The 18,437-nt window shown below is 46.6% G+C and overlaps 11 non-coding genes and 2 pseudogenes across 11 annotated transcripts; all 13 read right to left on the bottom strand.

Moving 5' to 3' along the window:
* Positions 1-248: 248 nt before the first annotated feature.
* LOC142268321 (U2 spliceosomal RNA) lies at positions 249-439 on the bottom strand. Its single transcript, XR_012734053.1, has one exon. It is a non-coding gene; the product is annotated as a U2 spliceosomal RNA (small nuclear RNA).
* A 1,387-nt stretch (positions 440-1,826) lies between these two features.
* On the bottom strand, positions 1,827-2,017 carry LOC142268320 (U2 spliceosomal RNA). The gene has a single exon (XR_012734052.1). It is a non-coding gene; the product is annotated as a U2 spliceosomal RNA (small nuclear RNA).
* A 1,387-nt stretch (positions 2,018-3,404) lies between these two features.
* On the bottom strand, positions 3,405-3,595 carry LOC142268319 (U2 spliceosomal RNA). The gene has a single exon (XR_012734051.1). It is a non-coding gene; the product is annotated as a U2 spliceosomal RNA (small nuclear RNA).
* Positions 3,596-4,982: 1,387 nt separating this feature from the next.
* On the bottom strand, positions 4,983-5,178 carry LOC142268305 (U2 spliceosomal RNA). Its single transcript, XR_012734048.1, has one exon. It is a non-coding gene; the product is annotated as a U2 spliceosomal RNA (small nuclear RNA).
* Positions 5,179-5,778: 600 nt separating this feature from the next.
* LOC142268317 (U2 spliceosomal RNA) lies at positions 5,779-5,905 on the bottom strand (annotated as a pseudogene).
* A 1,387-nt stretch (positions 5,906-7,292) lies between these two features.
* On the bottom strand, positions 7,293-7,483 carry LOC142268315 (U2 spliceosomal RNA). The gene has a single exon (XR_012734050.1). It is a non-coding gene; the product is annotated as a U2 spliceosomal RNA (small nuclear RNA).
* Positions 7,484-8,870: 1,387 nt separating this feature from the next.
* Positions 8,871-9,061, bottom strand: LOC142268303 (U2 spliceosomal RNA). The gene has a single exon (XR_012734046.1). It is a non-coding gene; the product is annotated as a U2 spliceosomal RNA (small nuclear RNA).
* A 1,387-nt stretch (positions 9,062-10,448) lies between these two features.
* On the bottom strand, positions 10,449-10,639 carry LOC142268364 (U2 spliceosomal RNA). Its single transcript, XR_012734092.1, has one exon. It is a non-coding gene; the product is annotated as a U2 spliceosomal RNA (small nuclear RNA).
* A 1,387-nt stretch (positions 10,640-12,026) lies between these two features.
* On the bottom strand, positions 12,027-12,217 carry LOC142268352 (U2 spliceosomal RNA). Its single transcript, XR_012734081.1, has one exon. It is a non-coding gene; the product is annotated as a U2 spliceosomal RNA (small nuclear RNA).
* Positions 12,218-13,604: 1,387 nt separating this feature from the next.
* Positions 13,605-13,795, bottom strand: LOC142268340 (U2 spliceosomal RNA). Its single transcript, XR_012734070.1, has one exon. It is a non-coding gene; the product is annotated as a U2 spliceosomal RNA (small nuclear RNA).
* A 1,387-nt stretch (positions 13,796-15,182) lies between these two features.
* Positions 15,183-15,373, bottom strand: LOC142268328 (U2 spliceosomal RNA). The gene has a single exon (XR_012734059.1). It is a non-coding gene; the product is annotated as a U2 spliceosomal RNA (small nuclear RNA).
* Positions 15,374-16,760: 1,387 nt separating this feature from the next.
* LOC142268296 (U2 spliceosomal RNA) lies at positions 16,761-16,951 on the bottom strand. The gene has a single exon (XR_012734042.1). It is a non-coding gene; the product is annotated as a U2 spliceosomal RNA (small nuclear RNA).
* Positions 16,952-18,339: 1,388 nt separating this feature from the next.
* Positions 18,340-18,437, bottom strand: LOC142268310 (U2 spliceosomal RNA; annotated as a pseudogene; the record flags this gene model as incomplete).

Genomic DNA, 18,437 nt, shown 5'->3' with positions numbered 1-18,437 from the left:
TCTAGATAAGACAGAGAACTGCAGCACGGGGACATAGCCGAGTTGGTCAGGTTGAGTGGTGATGAGTTTGCTATTTGGATGAATAAAGAAAGTCAAAAGTGTGAAAGATAAAAAACAAAAGGAGGAAGTGTGAAAAGTGAATGGGCCAAATTGAGGTGCATATGAAGACGTATGCTTTCTTCCAATTCATTAAATCGGGCTAATATGAATCAGGTGAATTGAGTTCTGCTTTTGGAAACTGGGTTAAGAAGGGGTGCACCGTTCCTGGAGGTACTGCAATACCAGGTCAATGCGTGGAGTGGACAGAGCAAGCTCTTTTTCCATCTCCCTGTTCTAAAAATCCATTTAATATATGGTCCCCAGATAGGGGACGTATCAGATATTAAACTGATAAGAACAGATACTACACTTGATCTTAGCCAAAAGGCCGAGAAGCGATAACCAGAATTGGTTTGGGCCTCGAGTGGCACCCTGGCCTATGCCGGACACATCTTAGGGAGAGAGAGCGAGAGGGAGACAAACCCACGCCTACACAAGACATTTTGTCACCCAAGCCAACCCTTGAAAAGGCTGCTTTGCAGAGCCAAAACAAGAAGAATGGTGCGTTTTGCAGCCGCCGCCCACTGCAATGAATCTGAATAACTCCTCCTTTAGGGCGCAAGCAACTCCCCTCCCCCTTGCAGTCTTTCCAATTCACGATACAAAAAGACGGACAGGACAGGTTGCCTGACTTTCCGTCACTGCCACCCTTTGCCATCCTTACCCGTAGAAAGCCCTTTCATCATCCCCAAACCCTAATCTTTTCCCTTTCCTTCCCAGCCCCCAAACCCTGCCCTCTGTACCTTTCTCACCACCCGCTTCCCTTCTCCTGTCATCCCCCTACCACCCGGGAAAAAAAGAGATTGCCCCCTCCTTCCACTAGCCCACCCTCCCACCCAAAGAACAACTTCTTCTGCGCAGCTTGTTTTCTAGGCAGCAGCGCTATTGTGATGTCATCGGGGGGCATTGTGACAAGCCGCCAGTGTTCCGTCTCTTCATGTTGTGCACAGTTCAAACGGAAAATACATCAACAGGCAGACTACAGAAAAGCTTACTATCAAAGGTTAGAGGGGGGCTTTCTCAGAGGGCTTTTTACAGTTTTTCTATTCCCAATTAGCCGTTTAAGTGTACTTATTGAAAGTAGTAATTCTTTCATAGGCCGCCCTTTCTTAGTATTTGACGTTCCTTATATTGCGGTATGAGGCTTCGCAGTAGGTTGCAAACATTCATCACCCATGACTGTCCCCAATTGAGCTCAGAAGCTCAATGTCTATCATGACCTCTCTTTTAGAATGTCCAAGAGCAAGCAAACTATTCCTCCAGGAGAGGGCGCCAACAGACTACTAAAGAGATCATCATTACTCAAAGAAAACCCCAAAAACCAATGCATGATAGGAATAAACAGGTAACTTTCTTTGGAGTGGAAGCGGAGAGATCGCACCAGATGCCAATTCTAGATGTTATCACACCTGTGGTCACTGCAGCAGCAGGTGAATCCACTTTGTCCAAAAGGGATCTATTCCATTCAATTGCAAATGATCTAGATAAGACAGAGAACTGCAGCACGGGGACATAGCCGAGTTGGTCAGGTTGAGTGGTGATGAGTTTGCTATTTGGATGAATAAAGAAAGTCAAAAGTGTGAAAGATAAAAAACAAAAGGAGGAAGTGTGAAAAGTGAATGGGCCAAATTGAGGTGCATATGAAGACGTATGCTTTCTTCCAATTCATTAAATCGGGCTAATATGAATCAGGTGAATTGAGTTCTGCTTTTGGAAACTGGGTTAAGAAGGGGTGCACCGTTCCTGGAGGTACTGCAATACCAGGTCAATGCGTGGAGTGGACAGAGCAAGCTCTTTTTCCATCTCCCTGTTCTAAAAATCCATTTAATATATGGTCCCCAGATAGGGGACGTATCAGATATTAAACTGATAAGAACAGATACTACACTTGATCTTAGCCAAAAGGCCGAGAAGCGATAACCAGAATTGGTTTGCGCCTCGAGTGGCACCCTGGCCTATGCCGGACACATCTTAGGGAGAGAGAGCGAGAGGGAGACAAACCCACGCCTACACAAGACATTTTGTCACCCAAGCCAACCCTTGAAAAGGCTGCTTTGCAGAGCCAAAACAAGAAGAATGGTGCGTTTTGCAGCCGCCGCCCACTGCAATGAATCTGAATAACTCCTCCTTTAGGGCGCAAGCAACTCCCCTCCCCCTTGCAGTCTTTCCAATTCACGATACAAAAAGACGGACAGGACAGGTTGCCTGACTTTCCGTCACTGCCACCCTTTGCCATCCTTACCCGTAGAAAGCCCTTTCATCATCCCCAAACCCTAATCTTTTCCCTTTCCTTCCCAGCCCCCAAACCCTGCCCTCTGTACCTTTCTCACCACCCGCTTCCCTTCTCCTGTCATCCCCCTACCACCCGGGAAAAAAAGAGATTGCCCCCTCCTTCCACTAGCCCACCCTCCCACCCAAAGAACAACTTCTTCTGCGCAGCTTGTTTTCTAGGCAGCAGCGCTATTGTGATGTCATCGGGGGGCATTGTGACAAGCCGCCAGTGTTCCGTCTCTTCATGTTGTGCACAGTTCAAACGGAAAATACATCAACAGGCAGACTACAGAAAAGCTTACTATCAAAGGTTAGAGGGGGGCTTTCTCAGAGGGCTTTTTACAGTTTTTCTATTCCCAATTAGCCGTTTAAGTGTACTTATTGAAAGTAGTAATTCTTTCATAGGCCGCCCTTTCTTAGTATTTGACGTTCCTTATATTGCGGTATGAGGCTTCGCAGTAGGTTGCAAACATTCATCACCCATGACTGTCCCCAATTGAGCTCAGAAGCTCAATGTCTATCATGACCTCTCTTTTAGAATGTCCAAGAGCAAGCAAACTATTCCTCCAGGAGAGGGCGCCAACAGACTACTAAAGAGATCATCATTACTCAAAGAAAACCCCAAAAACCAATGCATGATAGGAATAAACAGGTAACTTTCTTTGGAGTGGAAGCGGAGAGATCGCACCAGATGCCAATTCTAGATGTTATCACACCTGTGGTCACTGCAGCAGCAGGTGAATCCACTTTGTCCAAAAGGGATCTATTCCATTCAATTGCAAATGATCTAGATAAGACAGAGAACTGCAGCACGGGGACATAGCCGAGTTGGTCAGGTTGAGTGGTGATGAGTTTGCTATTTGGATGAATAAAGAAAGTCAAAAGTGTGAAAGATAAAAAACAAAAGGAGGAAGTGTGAAAAGTGAATGGGCCAAATTGAGGTGCATATGAAGACGTATGCTTTCTTCCAATTCATTAAATCGGGCTAATATGAATCAGGTGAATTGAGTTCTGCTTTTGGAAACTGGGTTAAGAAGGGGTGCACCGTTCCTGGAGGTACTGCAATACCAGGTCAATGCGTGGAGTGGACAGAGCAAGCTCTTTTTCCATCTCCCTGTTCTAAAAATCCATTTAATATATGGTCCCCAGATAGGGGACGTATCAGATATTAAACTGATAAGAACAGATACTACACTTGATCTTAGCCAAAAGGCCGAGAAGCGATAACCAGAATTGGTTTGGGCCTCGAGTGGCACCCTGGCCTATGCCGGACACATCTTAGGGAGAGAGAGCGAGAGGGAGACAAACCCACGCCTACACAAGACATTTTGTCACCCAAGCCAACCCTTGAAAAGGCTGCTTTGCAGAGCCAAAACAAGAAGAATGGTGCGTTTTGCAGCCGCCGCCCACTGCAATGAATCTGAATAACTCCTCCTTTAGGGCGCAAGCAACTCCCCTCCCCCTTGCAGTCTTTCCAATTCACGATACAAAAAGACGGACAGGACAGGTTGCCTGACTTTCCGTCACTGCCACCCTTTGCCATCCTTACCCGTAGAAAGCCCTTTCATCATCCCCAAACCCTAATCTTTTCCCTTTCCTTCCCAGCCCCCAAACCCTGCCCTCTGTACCTTTCTCACCACCCGCTTCCCTTCTCCTGTCATCCCCCTACCACCCGGGAAAAAAAGAGATTGCCCCCTCCTTCCACTAGCCCACCCTCCCACCCAAAGAACAACTTCTTCTGCGCAGCTTGTTTTCTAGGCAGCAGCGCTATTGTGATGTCATCGGGGGGCATTGTGACAAGCCGCCAGTGTTCCGTCTCTTCATGTTGTGCACAGTTCAAACGGAAAATACATCAACAGGCAGACTACAGAAAAGCTTACTATCAAAGGTTAGAGGGGGGCTTTCTCAGAGGGCTTTTTACAGTTTTTCTATTCCCAATTAGCCGTTTAAGTGTACTTATTGAAAGTAGTAATTCTTTCATAGGCCGCCCTTTCTTAGTATTTGACGTTCCTTATATTGCGGTATGAGGCTTCGCAGTAGGTTGCAAACATTCATCACCCATGACTGTCCCCAATTGAGCTCAGAAGCTCAATGTCTATCATGACCTCTCTTTTAGAATGTCCAAGAGCAAGCAAACTATTCCTCCAGGAGAGGGCGCCAACAGACTACTAAAGAGATCATCATTACTCAAAGAAAACCCCAAAAACCAATGCATGATAGGAATAAACAGGTAACTTTCTTTGGAGTGGAAGCGGAGAGATCGCACCAGATGCCAATTCTAGATGTTATCACACCTGTGGTCACTGCAGCAGCAGGTGAATCCACTTTGTCCAAAAGGGATCTATTCCATTCAATTGCAAATGATCTAGATAAGACAGAGAACTGCAGCACGGGGACATAGCCGAGTTGGTCAGGTTGAGTGGTGATGAGTTTGCTATTTGGATGAATAAAGAAAGTCAAAAGTGTGAAAGATAAAAAACAAAAGGAGGAAGTGTGAAAAGTGAATGGGCCAAATTGAGGTGCATATGAAGACGTATGCTTTCTTCCAATTCATTAAATCGGGCTAATATGAATCAGGTGAATTGAGTTCTGCTTTTGGAAACTGGGTTAAGAAGGGGTGCACCGTTCCTGGAGGTACTGCAATACCAGGTCAATGCGTGGAGTGGACAGAGCAAGCTCTTTTTCCATCTCCCTGTTCTAAAAATCCATTTAATATATGGTCCCCAGATAGGGGACGTATCAGATATTAAACTGATAAGAACAGATTTTGATTTAATGAAGCTTTCCAAAGCACCGCAAAAAATGCATGACCGAAGTCACACCAAAAACAGTGCAAAGGCTAGGATTCGTGTGGACCCCTCCGTGAGGAGAGGGTCCCCAAAAATCAACCCCGTCCCTCCGAGCCAGAAGGCCACAGCAAGGGTCAGGGATCTTCGGTGCTCCCCCAAGCCGAAGCCTGGTTGAGCCTTGTCGTTGCTCCCAGCGTCCACCCAGGCATCTTACCCAAGTGGAGTAGAGAGCTACTAGTTGTTGGTTTCGCAGCCGAAACTGCCCGGACCGTCAACCGGTGTTGGTTTCTCAGCCCAAGGCTAACCGGACCTCCAACCGGGTGTTGGTTTCTCAGCCGAAGCTGACCCGGACCTCCAACCGGGTGTTGGTTTCTCAGCCCAAAGCTGAACGGACCTCCGACCATGATTATAAAAATTTCCCTTCCTAGCCAGAAGGCCGGGATAGAGCAATATGCTCAGAAAGTATGAAAGGGCAAGGTACGGTGTGCTACAGAGCCCAAGGCTCGCCGGGGTCCCAAGCCAGCAAGCTCAGACTCACTCCAGGGTCGTCAGTCCTGGGGCACATTGCACCATAGCCCCCACACTTACTCAGTCTAATAGCCTCGATCCTGGTAGGGCCATGTTTTCCTCTAGATGAATATACTATACATCAAGAGTACTAGCAAGCGCAACCTTCCAGTGTGCATTGCATCTGCCGAGCCTCACAGATACTACACTTGATCTTAGCCAAAAGGCCGAGAAGCGATAACCAGAATTGGTTTGGGCCTCGAGTGGCACCCTGGCCTATGCCGGACACATCTTAGGGAGAGAGAGCGAGAGGGAGACAAACCCACGCCTACACAAGACATTTTGTCACCCAAGCCAACCCTTGAAAAGGCTGCTTTGCAGAGCCAAAACAAGAAGAATGGTGCGTTTTGCAGCCGCCGCCCACTGCAATGAATCTGAATAACTCCTCCTTTAGGGCGCAAGCAACTCCCCTCCCCCTTGCAGTCTTTCCAATTCACGATACAAAAAGACGGACAGGACAGGTTGCCTGACTTTCCGTCACTGCCACCCTTTGCCATCCTTACCCGTAGAAAGCCCTTTCATCATCCCCAAACCCTAATCTTTTCCCTTTCCTTCCCAGCCCCCAAACCCTGCCCTCTGTACCTTTCTCACCACCCGCTTCCCTTCTCCTGTCATCCCCCTACCACCCGGGAAAAAAAGAGATTGCCCCCTCCTTCCACTAGCCCACCCTCCCACCCAAAGAACAACTTCTTCTGCGCAGCTTGTTTTCTAGGCAGCAGCGCTATTGTGATGTCATCGGGGGGCATTGTGACAAGCCGCCAGTGTTCCGTCTCTTCATGTTGTGCACAGTTCAAACGGAAAATACATCAACAGGCAGACTACAGAAAAGCTTACTATCAAAGGTTAGAGGGGGGCTTTCTCAGAGGGCTTTTTACAGTTTTTCTATTCCCAATTAGCCGTTTAAGTGTACTTATTGAAAGTAGTAATTCTTTCATAGGCCGCCCTTTCTTAGTATTTGACGTTCCTTATATTGCGGTATGAGGCTTCGCAGTAGGTTGCAAACATTCATCACCCATGACTGTCCCCAATTGAGCTCAGAAGCTCAATGTCTATCATGACCTCTCTTTTAGAATGTCCAAGAGCAAGCAAACTATTCCTCCAGGAGAGGGCGCCAACAGACTACTAAAGAGATCATCATTACTCAAAGAAAACCCCAAAAACCAATGCATGATAGGAATAAACAGGTAACTTTCTTTGGAGTGGAAGCGGAGAGATCGCACCAGATGCCAATTCTAGATGTTATCACACCTGTGGTCACTGCAGCAGCAGGTGAATCCACTTTGTCCAAAAGGGATCTATTCCATTCAATTGCAAATGATCTAGATAAGACAGAGAACTGCAGCACGGGGACATAGCCGAGTTGGTCAGGTTGAGTGGTGATGAGTTTGCTATTTGGATGAATAAAGAAAGTCAAAAGTGTGAAAGATAAAAAACAAAAGGAGGAAGTGTGAAAAGTGAATGGGCCAAATTGAGGTGCATATGAAGACGTATGCTTTCTTCCAATTCATTAAATCGGGCTAATATGAATCAGGTGAATTGAGTTCTGCTTTTGGAAACTGGGTTAAGAAGGGGTGCACCGTTCCTGGAGGTACTGCAATACCAGGTCAATGCGTGGAGTGGACAGAGCAAGCTCTTTTTCCATCTCCCTGTTCTAAAAATCCATTTAATATATGGTCCCCAGATAGGGGACGTATCAGATATTAAACTGATAAGAACAGATACTACACTTGATCTTAGCCAAAAGGCCGAGAAGCGATAACCAGAATTGGTTTGGGCCTCGAGTGGCACCCTGGCCTATGCCGGACACATCTTAGGGAGAGAGAGCGAGAGGGAGACAAACCCACGCCTACACAAGACATTTTGTCACCCAAGCCAACCCTTGAAAAGGCTGCTTTGCAGAGCCAAAACAAGAAGAATGGTGCGTTTTGCAGCCGCCGCCCACTGCAATGAATCTGAATAACTCCTCCTTTAGGGCGCAAGCAACTCCCCTCCCCCTTGCAGTCTTTCCAATTCACGATACAAAAAGACGGACAGGACAGGTTGCCTGACTTTCCGTCACTGCCACCCTTTGCCATCCTTACCCGTAGAAAGCCCTTTCATCATCCCCAAACCCTAATCTTTTCCCTTTCCTTCCCAGCCCCCAAACCCTGCCCTCTGTACCTTTCTCACCACCCGCTTCCCTTCTCCTGTCATCCCCCTACCACCCGGGAAAAAAAGAGATTGCCCCCTCCTTCCACTAGCCCACCCTCCCACCCAAAGAACAACTTCTTCTGCGCAGCTTGTTTTCTAGGCAGCAGCGCTATTGTGATGTCATCGGGGGGCATTGTGACAAGCCGCCAGTGTTCCGTCTCTTCATGTTGTGCACAGTTCAAACGGAAAATACATCAACAGGCAGACTACAGAAAAGCTTACTATCAAAGGTTAGAGGGGGGCTTTCTCAGAGGGCTTTTTACAGTTTTTCTATTCCCAATTAGCCGTTTAAGTGTACTTATTGAAAGTAGTAATTCTTTCATAGGCCGCCCTTTCTTAGTATTTGACGTTCCTTATATTGCGGTATGAGGCTTCGCAGTAGGTTGCAAACATTCATCACCCATGACTGTCCCCAATTGAGCTCAGAAGCTCAATGTCTATCATGACCTCTCTTTTAGAATGTCCAAGAGCAAGCAAACTATTCCTCCAGGAGAGGGCGCCAACAGACTACTAAAGAGATCATCATTACTCAAAGAAAACCCCAAAAACCAATGCATGATAGGAATAAACAGGTAACTTTCTTTGGAGTGGAAGCGGAGAGATCGCACCAGATGCCAATTCTAGATGTTATCACACCTGTGGTCACTGCAGCAGCAGGTGAATCCACTTTGTCCAAAAGGGATCTATTCCATTCAATTGCAAATGATCTAGATAAGACAGAGAACTGCAGCACGGGGACATAGCCGAGTTGGTCAGGTTGAGTGGTGATGAGTTTGCTATTTGGATGAATAAAGAAAGTCAAAAGTGTGAAAGATAAAAAACAAAAGGAGGAAGTGTGAAAAGTGAATGGGCCAAATTGAGGTGCATATGAAGACGTATGCTTTCTTCCAATTCATTAAATCGGGCTAATATGAATCAGGTGAATTGAGTTCTGCTTTTGGAAACTGGGTTAAGAAGGGGTGCACCGTTCCTGGAGGTACTGCAATACCAGGTCAATGCGTGGAGTGGACAGAGCAAGCTCTTTTTCCATCTCCCTGTTCTAAAAATCCATTTAATATATGGTCCCCAGATAGGGGACGTATCAGATATTAAACTGATAAGAACAGATACTACACTTGATCTTAGCCAAAAGGCCGAGAAGCGATAACCAGAATTGGTTTGGGCCTCGAGTGGCACCCTGGCCTATGCCGGACACATCTTAGGGAGAGAGAGCGAGAGGGAGACAAACCCACGCCTACACAAGACATTTTGTCACCCAAGCCAACCCTTGAAAAGGCTGCTTTGCAGAGCCAAAACAAGAAGAATGGTGCGTTTTGCAGCCGCCGCCCACTGCAATGAATCTGAATAACTCCTCCTTTAGGGCGCAAGCAACTCCCCTCCCCCTTGCAGTCTTTCCAATTCACGATACAAAAAGACGGACAGGACAGGTTGCCTGACTTTCCGTCACTGCCACCCTTTGCCATCCTTACCCGTAGAAAGCCCTTTCATCATCCCCAAACCCTAATCTTTTCCCTTTCCTTCCCAGCCCCCAAACCCTGCCCTCTGTACCTTTCTCACCACCCGCTTCCCTTCTCCTGTCATCCCCCTACCACCCGGGAAAAAAAGAGATTGCCCCCTCCTTCCACTAGCCCACCCTCCCACCCAAAGAACAACTTCTTCTGCGCAGCTTGTTTTCTAGGCAGCAGCGCTATTGTGATGTCATCGGGGGGCATTGTGACAAGCCGCCAGTGTTCCGTCTCTTCATGTTGTGCACAGTTCAAACGGAAAATACATCAACAGGCAGACTACAGAAAAGCTTACTATCAAAGGTTAGAGGGGGGCTTTCTCAGAGGGCTTTTTACAGTTTTTCTATTCCCAATTAGCCGTTTAAGTGTACTTATTGAAAGTAGTAATTCTTTCATAGGCCGCCCTTTCTTAGTATTTGACGTTCCTTATATTGCGGTATGAGGCTTCGCAGTAGGTTGCAAACATTCATCACCCATGACTGTCCCCAATTGAGCTCAGAAGCTCAATGTCTATCATGACCTCTCTTTTAGAATGTCCAAGAGCAAGCAAACTATTCCTCCAGGAGAGGGCGCCAACAGACTACTAAAGAGATCATCATTACTCAAAGAAAACCCCAAAAACCAATGCATGATAGGAATAAACAGGTAACTTTCTTTGGAGTGGAAGCGGAGAGATCGCACCAGATGCCAATTCTAGATGTTATCACACCTGTGGTCACTGCAGCAGCAGGTGAATCCACTTTGTCCAAAAGGGATCTATTCCATTCAATTGCAAATGATCTAGATAAGACAGAGAACTGCAGCACGGGGACATAGCCGAGTTGGTCAGGTTGAGTGGTGATGAGTTTGCTATTTGGATGAATAAAGAAAGTCAAAAGTGTGAAAGATAAAAAACAAAAGGAGGAAGTGTGAAAAGTGAATGGGCCAAATTGAGGTGCATATGAAGACGTATGCTTTCTTCCAATTCATTAAATCGGGCTAATATGAATCAGGTGAATTGAGTTCTGCTTTTGGAAACTGGGTTAAGAAGGGGTGCACCGTTCCTGGAGGTACTGCAATACCAGGTCAATGCGTGGAGTGGACAGAGCAAGCTCTTTTTCCATCTCCCTGTTCTAAAAATCCATTTAATATATGGTCCCCAGATAGGGGACGTATCAGATATTAAACTGATAAGAACAGATACTACACTTGATCTTAGCCAAAAGGCCGAGAAGCGATAACCAGAATTGGTTTGGGCCTCGAGTGGCACCCTGGCCTATGCCGGACACATCTTAGGGAGAGAGAGCGAGAGGGAGACAAACCCACGCCTACACAAGACATTTTGTCACCCAAGCCAACCCTTGAAAAGGCTGCTTTGCAGAGCCAAAACAAGAAGAATGGTGCGTTTTGCAGCCGCCGCCCACTGCAATGAATCTGAATAACTCCTCCTTTAGGGCGCAAGCAACTCCCCTCCCCCTTGCAGTCTTTCCAATTCACGATACAAAAAGACGGACAGGACAGGTTGCCTGACTTTCCGTCACTGCCACCCTTTGCCATCCTTACCCGTAGAAAGCCCTTTCATCATCCCCAAACCCTAATCTTTTCCCTTTCCTTCCCAGCCCCCAAACCCTGCCCTCTGTACCTTTCTCACCACCCGCTTCCCTTCTCCTGTCATCCCCCTACCACCCGGGAAAAAAAGAGATTGCCCCCTCCTTCCACTAGCCCACCCTCCCACCCAAAGAACAACTTCTTCTGCGCAGCTTGTTTTCTAGGCAGCAGCGCTATTGTGATGTCATCGGGGGGCATTGTGACAAGCCGCCAGTGTTCCGTCTCTTCATGTTGTGCACAGTTCAAACGGAAAATACATCAACAGGCAGACTACAGAAAAGCTTACTATCAAAGGTTAGAGGGGGGCTTTCTCAGAGGGCTTTTTACAGTTTTTCTATTCCCAATTAGCCGTTTAAGTGTACTTATTGAAAGTAGTAATTCTTTCATAGGCCGCCCTTTCTTAGTATTTGACGTTCCTTATATTGCGGTATGAGGCTTCGCAGTAGGTTGCAAACATTCATCACCCATGACTGTCCCCAATTGAGCTCAGAAGCTCAATGTCTATCATGACCTCTCTTTTAGAATGTCCAAGAGCAAGCAAACTATTCCTCCAGGAGAGGGCGCCAACAGACTACTAAAGAGATCATCATTACTCAAAGAAAACCCCAAAAACCAATGCATGATAGGAATAAACAGGTAACTTTCTTTGGAGTGGAAGCGGAGAGATCGCACCAGATGCCAATTCTAGATGTTATCACACCTGTGGTCACTGCAGCAGCAGGTGAATCCACTTTGTCCAAAAGGGATCTATTCCATTCAATTGCAAATGATCTAGATAAGACAGAGAACTGCAGCACGGGGACATAGCCGAGTTGGTCAGGTTGAGTGGTGATGAGTTTGCTATTTGGATGAATAAAGAAAGTCAAAAGTGTGAAAGATAAAAAACAAAAGGAGGAAGTGTGAAAAGTGAATGGGCCAAATTGAGGTGCATATGAAGACGTATGCTTTCTTCCAATTCATTAAATCGGGCTAATATGAATCAGGTGAATTGAGTTCTGCTTTTGGAAACTGGGTTAAGAAGGGGTGCACCGTTCCTGGAGGTACTGCAATACCAGGTCAATGCGTGGAGTGGACAGAGCAAGCTCTTTTTCCATCTCCCTGTTCTAAAAATCCATTTAATATATGGTCCCCAGATAGGGGACGTATCAGATATTAAACTGATAAGAACAGATACTACACTTGATCTTAGCCAAAAGGCCGAGAAGCGATAACCAGAATTGGTTTGGGCCTCGAGTGGCACCCTGGCCTATGCCGGACACATCTTAGGGAGAGAGAGCGAGAGGGAGACAAACCCACGCCTACACAAGACATTTTGTCACCCAAGCCAACCCTTGAAAAGGCTGCTTTGCAGAGCCAAAACAAGAAGAATGGTGCGTTTTGCAGCCGCCGCCCACTGCAATGAATCTGAATAACTCCTCCTTTAGGGCGCAAGCAACTCCCCTCCCCCTTGCAGTCTTTCCAATTCACGATACAAAAAGACGGACAGGACAGGTTGCCTGACTTTCCGTCACTGCCACCCTTTGCCATCCTTACCCGTAGAAAGCCCTTTCATCATCCCCAAACCCTAATCTTTTCCCTTTCCTTCCCAGCCCCCAAACCCTGCCCTCTGTACCTTTCTCACCACCCGCTTCCCTTCTCCTGTCATCCCCCTACCACCCGGGAAAAAAAGAGATTGCCCCCTCCTTCCACTAGCCCACCCTCCCACCCAAAGAACAACTTCTTCTGCGCAGCTTGTTTTCTAGGCAGCAGCGCTATTGTGATGTCATCGGGGGGCATTGTGACAAGCCGCCAGTGTTCCGTCTCTTCATGTTGTGCACAGTTCAAACGGAAAATACATCAACAGGCAGACTACAGAAAAGCTTACTATCAAAGGTTAGAGGGGGGCTTTCTCAGAGGGCTTTTTACAGTTTTTCTATTCCCAATTAGCCGTTTAAGTGTACTTATTGAAAGTAGTAATTCTTTCATAGGCCGCCCTTTCTTAGTATTTGACGTTCCTTATATTGCGGTATGAGGCTTCGCAGTAGGTTGCAAACATTCATCACCCATGACTGTCCCCAATTGAGCTCAGAAGCTCAATGTCTATCATGACCTCTCTTTTAGAATGTCCAAGAGCAAGCAAACTATTCCTCCAGGAGAGGGCGCCAACAGACTACTAAAGAGATCATCATTACTCAAAGAAAACCCCAAAAACCAATGCATGATAGGAATAAACAGGTAACTTTCTTTGGAGTGGAAGCGGAGAGATCGCACCAGATGCCAATTCTAGATGTTATCACACCTGTGGTCACTGCAGCAGCAGGTGAATCCACTTTGTCCAAAAGGGATCTATTCCATTCAATTGCAAATGATCTAGATAAGACAGAGAACTGCAGCACGGGGACATAGCCGAGTTGGTCAGGTTGAGTGGTGATGAGTTTGCTATTTGGATGAATAAAGAAAGTCAAAAGTGTGAAAGATAAAAAACAAAAGGAGGAAGTGTGAAAAGTGAATGGGCCAAATTGAGGTGCATATGAAGACGTATGCTTTCTTCCAATTCATTAAATCGGGCTAATATGAATCAGGTGAATTGAGTTCTGCTTTTGGAAACTGGGTTAAGAAGGGGTGCACCGTTCCTGGAGGTACTGCAATACCAGGTCAATGCGTGGAGTGGACAGAGCAAGCTCTTTTTCCATCTCCCTGTTCTAAAAATCCATTTAATATATGGTCCCCAGATAGGGGACGTATCAGATATTAAACTGATAAGAACAGATACTACACTTGATCTTAGCCAAAAGGCCGAGAAGCGATAACCAGAATTGGTTTGGGCCTCGAGTGGCACCCTGGCCTATGCCGGACACATCTTAGGGAGAGAGAGCGAGAGGGAGACAAACCCACGCCTACACAAGACATTTTGTCACCCAAGCCAACCCTTGAAAAGGCTGCTTTGCAGAGCCAAAACAAGAAGAATGGTGCGTTTTGCAGCCGCCGCCCACTGCAATGAATCTGAATAACTCCTCCTTTAGGGCGCAAGCAACTCCCCTCCCCCTTGCAGTCTTTCCAATTCACGATACAAAAAGACGGACAGGACAGGTTGCCTGACTTTCCGTCACTGCCACCCTTTGCCATCCTTACCCGTAGAAAGCCCTTTCATCATCCCCAAACCCTAATCTTTTCCCTTTCCTTCCCAGCCCCCAAACCCTGCCCTCTGTACCTTTCTCACCACCCGCTTCCCTTCTCCTGTCATCCCCCTACCACCCGGGAAAAAAAGAGATTGCCCCCTCCTTCCACTAGCCCACCCTCCCACCCAAAGAACAACTTCTTCTGCGCAGCTTGTTTTCTAGGCAGCAGCGCTATTGTGATGTCATCGGGGGGCATTGTGACAAGCCGCCAGTGTTCCGTCTCTTCATGTTGTGCACAGTTCAAACGGAAAATACATCAACAGGCAGACTACAGAAAAGCTTACTATCAAAGGTTAGAGGGGGGCTTTCTCAGAGGGCTTTTTACAGTTTTTCTATTCCCAATTAGCCGTTTAAGTGTACTTATTGAAAGTAGTAATTCTTTCATAGGCCGCCCTTTCTTAGTATTTGACGTTCCTTATATTGCGGTATGAGGCTTCGCAGTAGGTTGCAAACATTCATCACCCATGACTGTCCCCAATTGAGCTCAGAAGCTCAATGTCTATCATGACCTCTCTTTTAGAATGTCCAAGAGCAAGCAAACTATTCCTCCAGGAGAGGGCGCCAACAGACTACTAAAGAGATCATCATTACTCAAAGAAAACCCCAAAAACCAATGCATGATAGGAATAAACAGGTAACTTTCTTTGGAGTGGAAGCGGAGAGATCGCACCAGATGCCAATTCTAGATGTTATCACACCTGTGGTCACTGCAGCAGCAGGTGAATCCACTTTGTCCAAAAGGGATCTATTCCATTCAATTGCAAATGATCTAGATAAGACAGAGAACTGCAGCACGGGGACATAGCCGAGTTGGTCAGGTTGAGTGGTGATGAGTTTGCTATTTGGATGAATAAAGAAAGTCAAAAGTGTGAAAGATAAAAAACAAAAGGAGGAAGTGTGAAAAGTGAATGGGCCAAATTGAGGTGCATATGAAGACGTATGCTTTCTTCCAATTCATTAAATCGGGCTAATATGAATCAGGTGAATTGAGTTCTGCTTTTGGAAACTGGGTTAAGAAGGGGTGCACCGTTCCTGGAGGTACTGCAATACCAGGTCAATGCGTGGAGTGGACAGAGCAAGCTCTTTTTCCATCTCCCTGTTCTAAAAATCCATTTAATATATGGTCCCCAGATAGGGGACGTATCAGATATTAAACTGATAAGAACAGATACTACACTTGATCTTAGCCAAAAGGCCGAGAAGCGATAACCAGAATTGGTTTGGGCCTCGAGTGGCACCCTGGCCTATGCCGGACACATCTTAGGGAGAGAGAGCGAGAGGGAGACAAACCCACGCCTACACAAGACATTTTGTCACCCAAGCCAACCCTTGAAAAGGCTGCTTTGCAGAGCCAAAACAAGAAGAATGGTGCGTTTTGCAGCCGCCGCCCACTGCAATGAATCTGAATAACTCCTCCTTTAGGGCGCAAGCAACTCCCCTCCCCCTTGCAGTCTTTCCAATTCACGATACAAAAAGACGGACAGGACAGGTTGCCTGACTTTCCGTCACTGCCACCCTTTGCCATCCTTACCCGTAGAAAGCCCTTTCATCATCCCCAAACCCTAATCTTTTCCCTTTCCTTCCCAGCCCCCAAACCCTGCCCTCTGTACCTTTCTCACCACCCGCTTCCCTTCTCCTGTCATCCCCCTACCACCCGGGAAAAAAAGAGATTGCCCCCTCCTTCCACTAGCCCACCCTCCCACCCAAAGAACAACTTCTTCTGCGCAGCTTGTTTTCTAGGCAGCAGCGCTATTGTGATGTCATCGGGGGGCATTGTGACAAGCCGCCAGTGTTCCGTCTCTTCATGTTGTGCACAGTTCAAACGGAAAATACATCAACAGGCAGACTACAGAAAAGCTTACTATCAAAGGTTAGAGGGGGGCTTTCTCAGAGGGCTTTTTACAGTTTTTCTATTCCCAATTAGCCGTTTAAGTGTACTTATTGAAAGTAGTAATTCTTTCATAGGCCGCCCTTTCTTAGTATTTGACGTTCCTTATATTGCGGTATGAGGCTTCGCAGTAGGTTGCAAACATTCATCACCCATGACTGTCCCCAATTGAGCTCAGAAGCTCAATGTCTATCATGACCTCTCTTTTAGAATGTCCAAGAGCAAGCAAACTATTCCTCCAGGAGAGGGCGCCAACAGACTACTAAAGAGATCATCATTACTCAAAGAAAACCCCAAAAACCAATGCATGATAGGAATAAACAGGTAACTTTCTTTGGAGTGGAAGCGGAGAGATCGCACCAGATGCCAATTCTAGATGTTATCACACCTGTGGTCACTGCAGCAGCAGGTGAATCCACTTTGTCCAAAAGGGATCTATTCCATTCAATTGCAAATGATCTAGATAAGACAGAGAACTGCAGCACGGGGACATAGCCGAGTTGGTCAGGTTGAGTGGTGATGAGTTTGCTATTTGGATGAATAAAGAAAGTCAAAAGTGTGAAAGATAAAAAACAAAAGGAGGAAGTGTGAAAAGTGAATGGGCCAAATTGAGGTGCATATGAAGACGTATGCTTTCTTCCAATTCATTAAATCGGGCTAATATGAATCAGGTGAATTGAGTTCTGCTTTTGGAAACTGGGTTAAGAAGGGGTGCACCGTTCCTGGAGGTACTGCAATACCAGGTCAATGCGTGGAGTGGACAGAGCAAGCTCTTTTTCCATCTCCCTGTTCTAAAAATCCATTTAATATATGGTCCCCAGATAGGGGACGTATCAGATATTAAACTGATAAGAACAGATACTACACTTGATCTTAGCCAAAAGGCCGAGAAGCGATAACCAGAATTGGTTTGGGCCTCGAGTGGCACCCTGGCCTATGCCGGACACATCTTAGGGAGAGAGAGCGAGAGGGAGACAAACCCACGCCTACACAAGACATTTTGTCACCCAAGCCAACCCTTGAAAAGGCTGCTTTGCAGAGCCAAAACAAGAAGAATGGTGCGTTTTGCAGCCGCCGCCCACTGCAATGAATCTGAATAACTCCTCCTTTAGGGCGCAAGCAACTCCCCTCCCCCTTGCAGTCTTTCCAATTCACGATACAAAAAGACGGACAGGACAGGTTGCCTGACTTTCCGTCACTGCCACCCTTTGCCATCCTTACCCGTAGAAAGCCCTTTCATCATCCCCAAACCCTAATCTTTTCCCTTTCCTTCCCAGCCCCCAAACCCTGCCCTCTGTACCTTTCTCACCACCCGCTTCCCTTCTCCTGTCATCCCCCTACCACCCGCGGAAAAAAAGAGATTGCCCCCTCCTTCCACTAGCCCACCCTCCCACCCAAAGAACAACTTCTTCTGCGCAGCTTGTTTTCTAGGCAGCAGCGCTATTGTGATGTCATCGGGGGGCATTGTGACAAGCCGCCAGTGTTCCGTCTCTTCATGTTGTGCACAGTTCAAACGGAAAATACATCAACAGGCAGACTACAGAAAAGCTTACTATCAAAGGTTAGAGGGGGGCTTTCTCAGAGGGCTTTTTACAGTTTTTCTATTCCCAATTAGCCGTTTAAGTGTACTTATTGAAAGTAGTAATTCTTTCATAGGCCGCCCTTTCTTAGTATTTGACGTTCCTTATATTGCGGTATGAGGCTTCGCAGTAGGTTGCAAACATTCATCACCCATGACTGTCCCCAATTGAGCTCAGAAGCTCAATGTCTATCATGACCTCTCTTTTAGAATGTCCAAGAGCAAGCAAACTATTCCTCCAGGAGAGGGCGCCAACAGACTACTAAAGAGATCATCATTACTCAAAGAAAACCCCAAAAACCAATGCATGATAGGAATAAACAGGTAACTTTCTTTGGAGTGGAAGCGGAGAGATCGCACCAGATGCCAATTCTAGATGTTATCACACCTGTGGTCACTGCAGCAGCAGGTGAATCCACTTTGTCCAAAAGGGATCTATTCCATTCAATTGCAAATGATCTAGATAAGACAGAGAACTGCAGCACGGGGACATAGCCGAGTTGGTCAGGTTGAGTGGTGATGAGTTTGCTATTTGGATGAATAAAGAAAGTCAAAAGTGTGAAAGATAAAAAACAAAAGGAGGAAGTGTGAAAAGTGAATGGGCCAAATTGAGGTGCATATGAAGACGTATGCTTTCTTCCAATTCATTAAATCGGGCTAATATGAATCAGGTGAATTGAGTTCTGCTTTTGGAAACTGGGTTAAGAAGGGGTGCACCGTTCCTGGAGGTACTGCAATACCAGGTCAATGCGTGGAGTGGACAGAGCAAGCTCTTTTTCCATCTCCCTGTTCTAAAAATCCATT

Source organism: Anomaloglossus baeobatrachus, unplaced genomic scaffold (assembly GCF_048569485.1).
Source record: "Anomaloglossus baeobatrachus isolate aAnoBae1 unplaced genomic scaffold, aAnoBae1.hap1 Scaffold_2998, whole genome shotgun sequence".
NCBI classification, from domain to species: Eukaryota; Metazoa; Chordata; class Amphibia; order Anura; family Aromobatidae; genus Anomaloglossus; species Anomaloglossus baeobatrachus.
This window is presented reverse-complemented; position numbering and strand designations above follow the sequence as displayed.